General features: G+C 42.5%; 1 non-coding gene and 1 pseudogene across 1 annotated transcript; both read left to right on the top strand.

The window, feature by feature from the left end:
• The first annotated feature begins 353 nt into the window (after positions 1-353).
• LOC131224147 (probable arabinosyltransferase ARAD1) lies at positions 354-2,517 on the top strand (annotated as a pseudogene).
• Positions 2,518-3,793: 1,276 nt separating this feature from the next.
• LOC131224478 (small nucleolar RNA R71) lies at positions 3,794-3,900 on the top strand. Its single transcript, XR_009160959.1, has one exon. It is a non-coding gene; the product is annotated as a small nucleolar RNA R71 (small nucleolar RNA).
• The last annotated feature ends 9,130 nt before the right edge of the window (positions 3,901-13,030 follow it).

Below are 13,030 nucleotides of genomic sequence, written 5' to 3'. Positions count from 1 at the left end.
TACAATGGCCTTTGCATTTGAAATTTCATATCCACTACTACAAACCGCACGTAACTTATGTCCACTGTGACTGGGCTGGTGGAAGTTCCGCGGGAAAGTTGAAACCATGGACACTACTACAAACCGCACGTAACTTATGTCCACTGTGACTGGGCTGGTGGAAGTTTCGCGGGAAAGTTCAAACTATGGAGATCAACTTCAGTCGATGTGTTGCCTCAATCCCTATCGTACATGTTAGCCCAACCCCTTTGATCGTGACGGTTCATTTGGTGTGCCCCGTTGTGGATGGGGCACATTGTGTATAAAGCACACATGATCGATCAGGTGGGTCCACTTTTGCGTACGGTGGACCGATGGTTAGGAGAGTAGATGGTCCGGTGGGGCCCAAGGGAAATGAAAGGGAAAAAAACAGGTAAATTAACAGAAGTATGATTCTCAACTGAGGTAGAAGTGGATTGCGTGCCTTGGTGGTATGTTGACGTAACCAAGTTCTGTGGACCCCACCATGATGTATGTGTTATATCCACACTGTTCATCCATTTTATGAGATCATTTTAGGTGATGATTTAAAAAATGAGTTAGATCCAAAGCTCAAGTGGACCACACCACAGAAAGACATGGAGACAATGATGCCCAACATCGAAACCTTCCTAGGGCCACCATGATGTTTATTTACCATCAAACCGGTTCATAAGGTTACACAGACCTGGATTAAGGGAAAACATAAACATCAGCTTGATCCAAAACCTGTGTGCCCCCGAGAAGTTTTCAACAGTAAGCGCTCAATCCCCATTGCTTTCTACGGTGTGGTCCAGTTGAGCTTTGATATCTGCCTTCTTCTACGATACTGCCCCTAAATTGATCTCGCAAAATGATGAACGGTGTGGATATAACACATACATCATGGCGGGACCCACAACTTGTTGGTGACGTCAACACACCGCCGATGTCGGTTGTCTGTGTCACAGCACGCCATAGGATTCCGAGATAGCGTATGAATGCAAACTAAAGGAAAGAAGCACCAACCCCTCTCTCTCTCTTCATTTTCTTCTTCCCTTCAAACCCAACCCGTAATTTCCCAATCAGATCCTACAACTACGGCCTTCTCGACTAATACTGGTCCACCTCCGCCGATTCCAGGATCCACACCACCAATGCCGACAGGGATCTCAGATCTTCGAAGTCCGAGTTCTCACCGTACCCTGAGAGGCCCTAATCAAGAAGTACAGCGCGAGTACTGGCTACTCAGCGATCTGTTGACGCCCGAGCCGTTAAAGGCCGTCCATGTTGAGGTGGGTCTTTGATTTGGACAAAGCAGATGTTGTTTTCGTGCCATTTTTCGCGAAGCTGAGCGTGGCGATGCAGCTGGAGATGGGGAAGGCGGTGTTTGGGAAGAAGGAGGGGAATGAGGATTATGAGAGGCAGAGGGATGTGGTGGATTTGGTTAGGGGGAGTTAGGCTTGGAAGCCGTCGGTTGGGCGGGATCATGTTTTCTTCTTGCCCCCATTCTTTGAAAGACCCAGTTGCAATGTGGCATGTTGGAGCTAAGATTGCACCGGCAATTCTCTCTAGTGGTCGATTTTGGCGGGTGTTACAGGTTCGATCGACTGAGAAACATCTGGCGGTAACACTTCAGATATGATACAACACACCCAAGTGTCGCTGCTCAAAGATGGCAGTTGCAGTTATCTGAAGACGGAGAGGAAGGCCCTTCTCTACTTCAAAGGGGGCTAAACATAGCCACTGGGGAATTCTGGTTTGAGAGAAGTTATGGGATTAGCTTGAAGAAGGTTTTTCTAATGCGACTGGTCTCGAGCAATCAATCAAAGTGATGCGGTACTGCTACTTCTGCTCGCACGCAACTGGGGACACCCCTACTTCGTGCCGACTATTTGATGCCGTCATCCGTCCCGGTGTATCAATCATTGTGAGAGACGACATCGAGCTTCCATTCAAGGAACCATGGAATATTCAGAGAACGAGGATTTCCTAGAAACCCTTTTTGCAGAGAGTTACTGCGGTGGGAACCTAGGTGACACCACTACCGTGGTGTTTTTGAGAAATCCAACCTGTTTATCCGTTTTGCAAGCTCATTTTAGGACGTCCGACAAAATTTTAGCCAATCAAAGACTTAAAGTAGGACATACGGGAGGAAACAGTGAGAATTGAACAACCACCATTGAAAAATTCATGTGGCCATAGAAGGTTTTTTTTTTTTTTCTAAGGTGGAGGCTCACCACCAAATATTATTAATCCAACAGTGCCATAAAAGTTTTGTACTGGGAATGACCTTATAAAGGGTTTGGATGTCGTATAAACATCAAGGTGGAGCCTAGAAGATTTCAACAGCAGGCATTTCTCATCCCCATTTTCTTTCTCATGTGGCTCACTTGAGTCTTGGATCTGGCTATTTCTTTTTTAGAATTGCGTGTCCTAAAATGTGCTCGCAGAATGGACGGGCAGAGTAGATTTCTCACAAACATAATGGTAGCCCCACCTAAGTTCACACAATGCAGGAAATTCACATACCTATTCAGATGTCCAGGTTTTTGCGTCGACAGTTTGCAGCCTAATTGGCATGTGGGTCACCTTAGAAGCTTCTCTAAAGAGTATGGCCTAGGTTCAACCTTTTTTAATCCGCATGAATGATAATGGTCATGGAGGTTGGATAGGGTGCAAATCATACGTGGAAATATAGCTGGGCATCAAGTTGAGTCGAACCGACTTAGGGCTGACTCAACTCGATCCGATTTTGAAATAGGCCTGATCCGAACTCGATCCGACACGATACCGAGTCTAGCATGCCTGACTCGATCCGAGTCCAATCTGGCTTGGACTTATTCGGACCGAGTCTGATCTAGTCAGAAGTACTGAGTCAGGTTGAGTTGGCACTGAGTTGGATTGAAAGATGAGGGAGGGAGAGACTGAGAGAGTGGAGAGGAGGATGAGGGTGATGGTGGCGGGTGGTTGCCGGGCTTAGAGGAGAAGGAGAAGGGTGATGGTGGTGGGTGGTTGGAAGATGAGGGGGAGAGAGAGAGAGAGAGAGAGAGAGAGAGAGAGAGAGAGAGAGAGAGAGAGAGAGAGAGAGAGAGGCCGGGCTTGGAAGATGAGGAGGATGAGGGAGGGAGAGATAGATTTTGGGATTTGGTCGAGGTAGGGTGTGGTGGATAGGGTTAGAGAGTCGGGTCTAACCGGATCGAGTTTCGGGTTGAGTCGGGTCGAGTTACTAGGTAACTCGAACTCGACTTGGTTTGAGTTTGGATTGGGCAAAGCCTAATTGGTTCGGACCGACTCACCCATTAAGTTCGGGTCGAGTCGGGCGAGTCGAGTTAGCCAGATTGAGTTGTCCAGTGCCTACCTGTTGAGGGACAAATATTGCATATTAGACCCCAGTTATTACCTGGATTTACGAACATGATACTGTTTAACGGCTCAATTTTCAGTTGTGTGACTGTTACAATGATAAATACCGCAAACAACTTCCTTACCCTTGTCCTTCCTTGATTCTATGGCCTCGAATTTCTTTATGAGATTAGTCACTTTAGAATTGAGATCATCATCCTCTTTTAAAAGGTATACTCCACCCATTTCCTTTGATTGAGTGGGCCTAGAAGTGGTATTTGATTTTGGGTATGTGTCCCATGCTCGTGTGTTTTCTGCAAGTCTATCCAAGTAATCCCACACATCAACGACATTTTTATTCATAAATTCTCTATTGCACATTGTCTCGACCAATTGACGCATGGAAGATGTCAGTCCATCATAGAAAAAGTGTATAATATGTCACGTTTCAAATCCGTGTTGTGGGCATGAGCTGACAAGATCCTTGAACCGCTCCCAACATTGTGAGAATGTTTCATTCTCCTTTTGGGCGAAGTTCATGATTGACTTTTTAAGGGTGTTCGTTTTGTGATATGAAAAAATTTCTTTATGAACTCCCTCATCATGTCATTCCATGTGACAATGGATCGGGGACATAGTGAATGTAACCATGTCTTAGCTTTCTCCTTCAAAGAAAAGGGAAAGAGTTTCAGCCTGACCATGTCCTCAGATACGTTACGAAAGTATAAATTGACTATGATTTCATCAAACTCTTTCAAGTGTAGATACCGATTTTCAGATTCAAGCCCATAAAACTTTGGAACGAGTTGGATCACCCCTGACTTAATATTCATGTGTCATGTATTTTCTGGAAAAACCATGCATGAGGATATACTCACCCCCACCTGTTGTAAATAATCTCGTAACGTACGAGGCGGGGGTGCTTGATGCACCTCGTTCTCATCCTGGATGTCCTCCACCCTAGGTTGGGGTAAAACAGGTTGATTTACAGCCATAACCTCAGTTAACTCTGAGGATCTCAAGTGGTGTCTAATCCTGCGATGGATAGATAACCCCTCAACTAATCTTCCTTGGGACGTAGAGTACTGTCACAGACCCTTTTGGGCATGAAACACTCGTAGTCCTCAATTCAAATTCTAAACTTAAACCTAAGAGAAAGGAAAAAAAATAAGAAAAAAGAGTTGAAAGGAAGTTGCCAAAATAGAAGTCTTAAATTAAGAATTTATAAAACAAAACAAAACAAACTGTTGAGGGTCAAATGTTGCATATTAGACCCCAGTTATTGCTTGGATTTACGAACATGATACCGTTTAATGGCCTGCTTTAATCATGTTTGTGATGTAGAGTGTATTTACGAGCATGGACTGAAAAGGGAGTTTAAAGCATGAATTTAACGCTCTGATGACACTAAAGGCAAGGGATGGACTCTAGGGGACCAAGATTGATGGAATTACATACCAAAGATCTGAGAAAATCGGAAAACTAAAGCTCAAGTGGCCCAAAAATCATCCAGAATGCAAGATCATAGGGTTCCCACCATTCGTTCAGATCGAAACTCCATACATGGCCTGAGGACCATAAATTAACCGCACACGTCAAATTTCAGCCATTGGATCCTAGTAGAAGTGGCCTAACGGATAGATCAGCTCATAAACCGTCGATTTTGGGCCCACATGACATCTGGATATGCCTCAATTTTTGACTCAACGCCTTATATTCAATGGGAAAGCGGATGGATGGAACAGATGTCTCATAAACATCTCTGTGGGACCCACATGTACAGTGCGTGTGCAAGGTGTACACGTGCACCAGCCGTGCACCATTACAGCCATAGTCGGTCAGTGCACGCTGACTGACTTCTTCTTCCAAATCAGAAAACGCAACAGCGTTTTCGCTGTCCGTCCGTTTTTACAGATTGTGAGGCCCGTTCATCATCCAGATAAATAATCTGGACCGTCCATTCGTCTCGTGTGGTAGCCTCAACCCACACCTGGGTGTCGGAATTCCAGATAAAAACACAGATCGGTTTTCAACCGTTCAAACACAGCTTGGACGGCAAAATGGAAAAGAAAGTGGGTTACGTCAGCAGCACTCCAAAACCAACCATATTAAAACAGTTTTTTGAGATGAATCTACTGGACGGTGTGGATTTTCAAAATAAAAGCGAAGTGGGCCCCACCGAACACGTCAGCGGAGGTTGGAGCCAAGATTGCACATCCGAAAAATCCAGATCTTTCGTGGAGTTATGTGACCCCGAACGTGATCGGATCAGAGATCTGAACCGTTTAATGGAAGCCCCAGCCATGCTTGACCCTAGCCATGATGGCAGATACGGTAAGCGGGACGATCAACGTCCGGATCTTTAGTCCAAACGCAGCTTTTTATGCGTTTCCTGCTGCGAGAAACAGAGTTTACGCAGGAAACCTTTTCTGTGTAAAGGGCTGCGTAAAAGAGGAGTTCAGGACTGCTTCTTGAGGGGTTTGGTGCCTATAAAAGAGGAGAAGGATCCAATTGCCGGGGTGATTGAAAGGAGGCTTGGTCAGGACGGGGATAGTGGGCAGCCGTGGCGCAGACAAGGAAGCTAGAGAGTTTCTTTTTCTTTTTATTTTTATTGTAATTTGTTTATTTTTAAGAGATCCAGGTTCATCCATGTCTAGCTGAACCTCTTAGCTAGGGCTAAGAGGTGAAGCCTGTAGCGTGATGGGAGACTGTTGCTATGCCTTTTATTTACACTGAATTGATTTTTGATTTTATTATGGGAATATTTATAGTCTTTAATGGCCTGTTGTGACTGAGATTACAATGGGTTTGCAATGGCTTTGAGCATTTTTTTCCCTTATTTTGATTATGATGTCAGGAAGCCCTGTTGTTCGCCATCGTCTCCTGGGCATGGTTGGACGTCGGTACCCTTCCTAACCTTCATAATCATCTGATTGGTTAGTAATTAGTTTAATTCTGTTGTTTGCTCTGTCTCCTGGGCATGGTTTGATGATGGAATCCATTCTGATTCATATTCCTTTCATCTCGTGAAGATTAAATCAAGTAAGTTCAGTTTGATTTCCATGATTCTTAATGCAGGCAAAAGATCTCCCTGATCTCTACAAGTGGATCCTCTGAATCCCTAGTTGCCTTTCCCTGAATTGTTTAAAGTTTTAGATAATTATTCCACAATTATTCCTTAAATTCTATTTGATTTAGATTATATCTTAGTCTAAGTTCTAGTTCTACTTAGTTTCAGACAACGTACAGGTATCAGTCCCTTGGGATTCGACCTCGGTCTCACCGAGTTTATTACTACATCATAACCCTACACTTGGGGAGTGAACACAAACCAAGTTAGTTTCTATAGATAGAAAGTCTAGAAATAGCAGGAGATCCAAAAATAAAAAGTAAACTAGTTTCTAAGAAAGGAAAATTTTCTAAAAAGGAAAATAAAAAGTTTTTAAAAACAAATTAGGAAAATTTTAAACCTAAAATAGAAAGAAAGTTATTTTCTAAATTAGAAGAAATCCTAGATTTAGAAAGTTTTTAAAGATAAAAACTAATCTAAAATAGAAAACAGAAAGACTAAAAAATTAGAAAGAGATTTCCAATTTAGAATGTGTATGTCAAGGACCTACAAAACAGAAAAACAGGTTAGTTTCTAGAAATCAGAAAAATCTAAACCTAAAGATAGAAAATCCTAATCTTAATCTACTTCTAAAACTAGTCAATTTCAGAAAAACGCAACCGTCAGTCCCCGGCAACGGCGCCAAAAACTTGTTCACTCCCCAAGTATAGGGTTGTGATGTAGTAATAAACTCAGTGAGACCGAGGTAGAATCCCAAGGGACTGAAACCTGTACGTAATCTGAAATTAAGTAGAACTAGAACTAGACTAAGATGAAATTTAAATCGATTGTAATTTGGGTAATAATGATGAAATAATTATTTAAAACTTAAAGAATTCAGGGAAAGGAAACTAGGGATTCAGAGGATCCACTTGTAGAGATCAGGGAGATTTTATGCCTGCTTCAAGAACTCAACTGGACTTGGAGTCCCATCTTCATCCAGTTGAAGGGTGTAACCATGGAAATCAAACTGAACTTTCTTTGATATAATTTTCAAGAGATGAAAGGTATATGAATTAGAATAAATTCCATCATCAAACCATGCCTAGGAGACAAAGTAAACAACAAAATTAAACTAATTACCAACCAATCAACAATGTATGAAGGTTATGAAGGGTACCGTCATCTGACCATGCCCAGGAGATGATGGTGAACAATAGGGCTTCCTGACGTCATAAACGTAAAAAGGAAAGGAACATGCTTAAAGCCATCGCAGACCCATTGTAATTTTAGTCACAACAGAGCATTAAAAACTAAAAACATTCCCTTAATTAAACCAAAATTAACATCAATTCAGTCTAAATAAAAAGGCATAGCAAAAAGTCTCCCATCACGTTACAAGCTTCACCTCTTAGGCCTAGCTAAGCGGTTTAGCTCAACATGATTGGACTACATCTTAAAAAAATAATAACAATAAAAATAAATAAACAAACAAAAACTCTAAAAAAAATACTCTCTCAGTCGGACATCCACCTTCTTAGCCGTGGAATTGAATTCCTTTTCACGTTCTCTCTCTTTCTTTCTTATAGGAAGCAAAGGGCAGTGGAATGCTCGGTGTCGGTGGAACTCTTTCGCACAAGAGTCGGTAAGCAGTCGGTGAAAACAGAGGCTACGCAGCGAAAACGCAAACCGCGCCTGCGTTAGGACTGAGTTTTGGGACCAAAGATCGTCCCAAACTCTGATTTTGTTTTCATGGTTGGGGTCAAGACCCCCTTTTCTAACGTTTGAACGGTTCGGATCACGCATCAGAATGTGATCTTGATCACGTTACGACCGGAGAAATCGGGCAGCGTCCGGACGCTCGTGATTACGCACGCCAAGCTGCGCTGAAGCTTAGTGGGCCCACTTTGGGTAACGTTTTGAGATATCCACACCGTTCATTAGTTTCTTCTCCAAAAACCATTACAATATGAGTTGTTTTGGAGTGCTGATAACGTGGCCCACTTGATTGATCTTGCGGCAACGATTCTGCTGTTGGAATGGTTAGGACACCATTTTTGCTATCTTCTTAAAGTTTAGACACCTAGGCCCTAGTAACATGGACCCTGAGATTCTAACTGATGGTTCGGATTAGACTTCCGAACCGTGATGATGGCCCACAAATGAGGACCTCAGGTCCCTGTTTTAAACAGAGAACGACACTGCCGTTTTTGAATTGTAGTCGGTCAACACCATATTGACCGACTTCACTTTCTTGGTGCACGACGAGCGCAGTCTCTGTGCACTCCACTTATGTAAAGCGGGTCCCACCTTGATGTATATACGAAATCCGCTCTGTCCATCTGTTTTCTAAGCTTCTTTAAGACGTTGAATCCAAAATTGAAGAGTATCCAGCGATCAAGTGGGCCCCAAGTCAGATATTCATGGGCTGATTTGTCTGTTGGGCCTCTTCTAGAGGGATCCAATGGTTGAAAATTTACGTGTACGGTTAACTTATGATCTTCAGGCCATTTATGAAGTTTTGAGCTGAACGGATGGTGGGAACCCTGTGATCTTATATTTTGGACGTCTTTTAGGCCAGCTTCAGTTTCTTGATTTTCTCGGATCTCTGGTGTGTAAATCCGTCGATCTTGGTCCCCTGGGGTCTGTCCCTTACCTTGGTGAATTTTGAGCATCAAATTCATGCTTTTAGCCTCCTATCTCAATCCAAGCTCGTAAATACACCTTGCATCACAAACACGATTAAATTAAGCCGTTAAACAGTATCATGTTCGTAAATCCAGGTAATAACTGGGGTCTAATATGCAATATTTGTCCCTCAGCACTACCTCTATGTGGAAAAAGTTCACCAAAAGCTGCCAATAATAAGGAAGCAATCCTTCCATGCAAAAGCTATTAACTCCTCTTCGCCAGAAAAATAAAAGCTCTTCAAACTTCAACTGTGACAACTGGTAAGCACCCGCTAGGTAATCTAGGTCACTAGTATGCTGCTTCTCACTTTAAATGTATTGTACTCCAATTCAATTAAATTAGATCACTCTGTGACCAAGGGTCTAAATTGAATACATGTGTAAGAATAAGATGCACGGGTGTCTTAAAGTTTACCTAAATCAAGGGTTGATTGATTGAATTGTTGATGCCCCTTTTATCAAGATAGGCAAAGTAGATACTAAGATTGAAGATTAATTAGAGTCCTCTTGTTCACTCCCCAAGTATAGGGTTGTGATGTAGTAATAAACTCGGTAAGACCGAGGTCGAATCCACAGGGACTGAAACTTGTACGTTTCCTGAAACTAGGTAGATATAGAACTAGCTTAAGATGCAATCTAAATCAAATATAAATTGATGAATAATGGTGAGAGATTAATGTAAAACTTAAGGAATTCAGAGGAAGGAAACTAGGGATTCAGAGGATCCACTTGTAGAGATCAGGGAGATCTTATGCCTACATCAAGAATTATAGAATTTAAACTGAACTTACTTAATCTAGTTTTCATGAGATCAGATGGGTGTAAATTAGAGTGGATTCCATCACAAAACCATGCCCATGAGACAAAGCAAGCAACAAAATCAAACCAATTCACAACCAATCTAAGTGATGTATGAATGTCAGGAAGAGTACCATCATCCTACCATGCCCAGGAGACGATGGTGAACAACAGGGCTTCCTGACGTCATAACATCAAAAGGGAAAAAGGAAATATTCAAAGCCATTGCAGACCCTATTGTAATTTCAGTCACAACAGACCATTAAAGACTAAAAACATTCCTTTCATAACAAAAAAAAACAAATTCAGTTCATGCATTTAAATTAAAAACACAAAATAGAATCTCCCATCTCGCTACAGGCTTCACCTCTTAGCCCTAGCTAAGAGGGTTAGCCGACCATGATTAGGCTAAAATCCTTAGGAGTCATAAGGAAAAAAAAATAACAGCAAAGAAAAAATAAGAAAAAGAAAATAAGGAAAAAAATTCCCTTTCCTCTTCCTGTCTTCTCGTTCCAACCAAGCCAAGCTCCCCTCCTTCCTTGAATGACTTCTTTTCTTTTTTTCTCTCTCACGTCTTTCTTTTGTAAGACCACCCAGGTCGGTCCACTGGCAGCGTGGAGAGGTCCAGTCGGAGAAGGAACTCTGTGCGCAAAATACAGTCAGCCGCACTCCTTGCACAGCAAAAACCCTCCTCTGCGTAAATCTTGCTATGCAGTCAAGAAAACAGCACCCTCTACTCCCACTTTTCTTGCTTTCTTTCTAAAAGGAGAACGTCCTCTGGGATTTTTTTGGCAGACCTACATGATGAACGGTTCAGATCAGCCGTCCGATCGCCCCCAAGAGCGCACAACCCGCCGCAAAAGTCGGACAACGTCTGGTTGCGAAACAGGGTGCGTTACGCACTTACGCTGTCTAATGGTGGGGCCCACATCGCTTTTGTTTTGGGAAATCCACGCCGTTCACTGCATTCTGCTCGAAAAACCAGGCGGGAATCACTATTTTTGGATCAAAATCGGTGTGGTCCATGGATGCTTTCATTTAGCCGTCCGTCCCACGTTTGGGCAGTATTCTCCTGTGTATGCGAGCATAGATCAGGAAAAACCTTATATGTATGGTCGGTTTGACCCTCTGAAACAAATGGACAGTCCCGATCATCTTGTTGGTGGCCCATACTAAGATGGAGGACGGACAGTTCGTCCATCTATTGTAAACAGAGGTGGGCTCTATTGCGTTCGGGCGGAACTTGCGGTCAAACGCAAGTTTGACTGTTTCCTTTGCTCGGTGCACTGCGAGTGCACAGCCCATGTGCACTCCCACGTACGCACGGTGGGTCCTAGCTTGATGCATGTGAGCAATCTGATCCGTCCATCCTCTTTTTCATTTAATTTAAGCGGTTGGGACAAAAAATGGAGCATATCCATACATCAAGTGGGCCCCAACTCAAGATTTTAGGGTTGATCTGTCCGTTGGGACACTTCCACAGGTACTGAACAGATGAAATTCGACGTGTACGGTTAATTTATGGTCCTCATACCACGTATGGAGTTTCGAACTGATCAGATGGTGAGAACCCTATGATCTTGCATTCTGGACACTTTTCAGGCTACTTGAGATTCAATTTCTCGATTTTCTTGGATCCCTGGCGTGCAAATCTGTCGATTTTGGTCTCCTAGGGTCCGTCGCTTGCCTTGGTGACTTCAGACCGTTAAATCCATGCTTTTAGTACCCTTTCCCAGTTCAGGCTCGTGAATACGCCCTGCATCACAAACATGATTAAATCAGGCCAATAAACAGTACTATGTTTGTAAATCTTGGCAATAACTAGGGTCTGATATGCAATATTCGACCCTCAACACCTCTCAGCCACTAACATTGAGCTCTATTCAAGTGACTAGTGAAAGGAAATGAGGCTAATCCTTTCGAATAAGTTCTTTTTCATTTATGACAATAAATGTGAGTTTATGGACTTAAGGACTTTTTCTTTCAACATGATTTGCTGCTAAAGTTCAACAACAAAAATAGAAGAAAAAATATAAGCCGAAACTATTCTTCTATTAATGATTTTTTTTTTTTTTAAAATGGCATTTACAAGCGGCTTGAGGGACAACGATATGTTCGTTGCCCAATTAGAATTGAGTTTCGTAGTGGGATGGTCGTGATGTACGGGATGCACGTCTATTTGTCATTTAATCAGTACTGGGCGTCGTGACAAGACAACTGATGGAGGGTGGATCTTCGATAATTTGTTTGTCAATGGATCGGAACCGAGCTTCATGGCGAGATAGCCGGTGAGGTGATAACCTATATGTCATCTTGGTTGTAACCAAGCACATGGCGAGATAGTCATGAATTGACTATCCGTTCATCGTCTGGTGTGGAACAAACTTCATGGCGAGATGGCTAGCGGAATCACCTAATACATAGTAGGAAAGCTTTGCAGCATTCCGTTTGAAACTGAATGATCTTTCTTGCGATCCATGGGGATGTTGTGGATGGATAAACTAAGAACTAAAACTAACTATGGATCCTATGCTATGAGTAGCAATGAGGCTAAACTAAAATAAATAAATAAACAAAAATAGTGGACGGAAAAAAATAAAACTATGCTTGGTTGTATTGGAATGAGGCCTGGAGCTCTTTGTGGAGTGTTGTTTATATAAGCTTTTGGGAGACAGTGGCCTTACATTGTCTTCAGCGTTATGAAGGGATTTGGATGTTTGAGTGTTTAAATTTCTTTAATTTTCCTAACTATAGCCTATAGAGAATGTCTTTGCAAATGAGATGGCTTTCCCAAGCTTTGTCTCGGAGCTCAGCCATCTCCACATAGGTTGTCTCATATTCATTCCTAAACCAAGCCGGGGCGAACACTTTTTCAATAAAAGGGTAGCAAGAATGTGATTTATTTGAGTCAAGAGAAATGAAAGTTTTCATATAAATAGAAAATGAATAGGAGGCTCTAGGGTAATAGATGTTACGATGGCCATAGGAAGTAAAAGAATCCTAGAGGGGAATAGGAATCACAAGAGCAGAGCAAAAGTATTCACACAACCACACTTGGAAAAGCTAGAAGGTGTTTTGCTGTGGTAAAAACCTTTGGTGGTTGTATTAAACATGCTATGGTATAAGTGGCCAAGCACGAATGGAGTGAGAG

The sequence above is a fragment of the Magnolia sinica genome, chromosome 13, assembly GCF_029962835.1.
Source record: "Magnolia sinica isolate HGM2019 chromosome 13, MsV1, whole genome shotgun sequence".
Classification (NCBI taxonomy): domain Eukaryota; kingdom Viridiplantae; phylum Streptophyta; class Magnoliopsida; order Magnoliales; family Magnoliaceae; genus Magnolia; species Magnolia sinica.
The sequence above is the reverse complement of the archived record's forward strand: the minus strand, read 5'-3'. Positions and strand labels throughout refer to the sequence as shown.